The sequence below is a fragment of the Medicago sativa genome, chromosome 5, assembly GCF_051527215.1.
Source record: "Medicago sativa cultivar Bolivia chromosome 5, Bolivia_mono, whole genome shotgun sequence".
NCBI lineage: Eukaryota > Viridiplantae > Streptophyta > Magnoliopsida > Fabales > Fabaceae > Medicago > Medicago sativa.
The window spans coordinates 73,220,087-73,223,777 of record NC_140753.1 but is presented as its reverse complement, the minus strand read 5'-3'; the positions used below and the strand labels follow the sequence as shown (position 1 = coordinate 73,223,777).

Sequence of the window (3,691 nt, the reverse complement as noted above, 5' to 3'; positions counted from 1 at the left end):
CATTACTTCTTCAAACAAAACACAAAAACCACATCAAGTTAGTCAGTTAAACATGATCACATAAAAAACATAACTACTAACTAGAAAACATGACGACACGACACAACGACTCATCTACTTGGCCGGACGGACCGACCTGCTCTGATACCAATTGTAACACCCCGTTTTCCCAACTTGAAAATTTCATTTAAAATCAGAGTATTTAATTCATAAACGGAATGTCACATACTACTTTTAAGTCATAAAATAGATATTAATAAATATCCTTCCAGGTTCAACATCATAAAAGTATGGAAATACGCAGCGGAAATAGTTCAACATGAACAAAGTCTTGGCACGCAGACCTTATCAGAAAATCTCATAATTTGATTCAATACTTATTCGTAAAAAGTTCATAAAGACACGTAAGGAATAGATAAGAAAGCAAGCCCCATCCCGTTACGTATCAGAGCACCTAGACACAAGTGAGGAGTCCTCTCACGAACACTTCTAATCTTTAATACCTGCACATTACCCACGGTCGAGGCAACATATACACAGAAGGGGTGAGATTTCTCAAACAATAATATTAAGCTCATAAATCATAAATTACATTTAACAACTTTAAACTTCATTAACTAGCATCATTAATCTCTTACATTAGTCATATACTTCATCTTATATCCCTTAATCATAGCATCATATATCATCATATAACATCAGTTACTAGTCATAAACATCATCATACATCATCAAATAATAATCACACACATCATCACATATATTAATCACAACATCATCACATATCGTCAAATATTAATCATAAACATCATAGCATTATCAAACATAGCATTATCATAACAACTTCATAATCAAATTCATGGTCAGCTTCATAATCAATCATCAACATCAACTTCGTATTCAACTTATAAATCAATCTTAACGACTCAACATCTTAACCTCTTAACAACTCGACATCTTAACCTCTTAACAACTCGACTCGACTATGCAACTTATACTTCTCAAATCATCTTAGACAACTTCAACAACAACTTAGACAGCTTCAACAACAACTTAGACAACTTCAATATACATGTGGTACCACCAGGGCATTAAGCCCCCTTCGCTAAGGTCATAGTTGGACCTGTCAGGCATTAAGCCCCCATCGCTAAGGTCATAAAGGACCTGTCAGGCATTAAGCCCCCATCGCTGACTATGCAACAACACAACTCTAAATGCAACTTGGACAACAACGTGAGCATCTTATACAACTCCATTAAAATTGACAACTTCCTAAATCATGACAACTTAGACCGAATTATACATCTTCATGACATTAATGGTCAACAACAGCAAACAACAACAAGTGTAGCATATAACAACTCTTATATAACACATCTTTAAATCACACAACTTCAAATAACACATCTTTATATAACACATCTTTAATTCACACTTCAAATAACACATCGTAATTTAATAACATCACTATATAATCATCTTCAATTATCACATCAATTTCACATCATCAGATAATTCACAAATTACACTTAGTTAAATAATTCATCAATTACACTTTGCCTATATTAATTTATCATTAAAACAAATGTTCCACAATCATATATATATATATATATATATATATATATATATATATATAATAGAGTTCATTCTATAAATTAGGAAGATAGCACAGATTCGGGTTCTCTCTTTTTATCTCAAGTACTATCTCTCTTCATTCAAAATCTATCCATGAATCCATTCGTAATTGATTAATGTGTGAAAAATCATGTTCTTTTAAGCATTACTATATAACACTGATCCCACTGCCAGCCACAAACAAACAAACTTGCCATATTTTAATATATATGATGCCCAATATCATGAATCTAATCCAAAATATATATCAGTAGAACCATTGAATATCTCAAACAAAATTAAATATGATCAAACTTTTCATAAATATCACATGCTAATTTCCTTCAAAATTAGTGGCAACTATTTTAAGAGGAATCCTATTCCTATTGAAGTTTCTAATTTAGACCCAATCATATAACTCCTTCGCAGGTTTATTAGGGATTCAATTCAAGGATTCTTTAACGTAACATGAAAATCAAGACTTCTACGAATACGCTTTTTCGATTAGGAATTTAAATTCATCAATTGAAAATAAAATTGAAATACATGATTAAACAATAACAAATTTAATCGAAGCAGATGCATAAACAAAGATCATATCATCACAATTCATAAATGATAATCAAACATGTAATTTTAGCAATATATAAGAACATAAATTTAACATGGTTTTATCAAAAGATAATCGAAGATAATGAAAAATAAAACCCTTCACTACCCATATGATCATACAACTCTTATGAATAAATAGAGACTTCCCCCTTACATCAATTCAACAGTTTTTCATCACCTAATCATCAATTCTCACTCAAACTCTAATTCTCACAATCTTACAAAACTTATCCTAAAACATGTTAGATGCAATCTAATGATCTACAGACTTAATATTAGTGAAAGATAGTCTCACCCTTACCTTAGATTGTTTTTCTGAAATCAAAAGCAGCGTTCTTCGTTCCTAGGGTTCTCTCTCTCTGAGTTCTCCTCTTTCTTCTCTTTTCTCTTATTCTCCTCTTTTCCAAAAAGCGGTTTAACGTAAAAACTCTTTCTAACCTAAGCTTCCTTATTTATAATACTAATCACTCTTCCTAAATCTATTTAGGCCCAATAACTTATTATTCTTTCTATTCTAACCTCCAAATCTACTTACTCTAATAATTCTCATATTCTAATAAATAATAAAATAATGCCACATAATAAAATACTAACACCTCATATATATAAATAAATCACATAAATAGATTCTAACTTAATAAAAATAATTAAATAAAAGGAGGGCGTTACAACTCTCCCCAACTTAAAAGAATTTCGTCCTCGAAATTCAAAGCACAAGAGAAAATAAATTTAGTCATTACTTCTTCAAACAAAACACAAAAACCACATCAAGTTAGTCAGTTAAACATGATCACATAAAAAACATAACTACTAACTAGAAAACATGACGACACGACACAACGACTCATCTACTTGGCCGGACGGACCGACCTGCTCTGATACCAATTGTAACACCCCGTTTTCCCAACTTGAAAATTTCATTTAAAATCAGAGTATTTAATTCATAAACGGAATGTCACATACTACTTTTAAGTCATAAAATAGATATTAATAAATATCCTTCCACGTTCAACATCATAAAAGTATGGAAATACGCAGCGGAAATAGTTCAACATGAACAAAGTCTTGGCACGCAGACCTTATCAGAAAATCTCATAATTTGATTCAATACTTATTCGTAAAAAGTTCATAAAGACACGTAAGGAATAGATAAGAAAGCAAGCCCCATCCCGTTACGTATCAGAGCACCTAGACACAAGTGAGGAGTCCTCTCACGAACACTTCTAATCTTTAATACCTGCACATTACCCACGGTCGAGGCAACATATACGCAGAAGGGGTGAGATTTCTCAAACAATAATATTAAGCTCATAAATCATAAATTACATTTAACAACTTTAAACTTCATTAACTAGCATCATTAATCTCTTACATTAGTCATATACTTCATCTTATATCCCTTAATCATAGCATCATATATCATCATATAACATCAGTTACTAGTCATAAACATCATCATACA

General features: G+C 31.4%; 1 long non-coding RNA gene across 1 annotated transcript; it reads right to left on the bottom strand.

The window, feature by feature from the left end:
* Window positions 1–201: 201 nt before the first annotated feature.
* LOC146924800 (uncharacterized) lies at window positions 202–3,473 on the bottom strand. Its single transcript, XR_015010996.1, has 2 exons — window positions 3,393–3,473; window positions 202–503 (listed from the first exon to the last, which is right to left on the bottom strand). It is a non-coding gene; the product is annotated as an uncharacterized LOC146924800 (long non-coding RNA).
* Window positions 3,474–3,691: the final 218 nt, after the last annotated feature.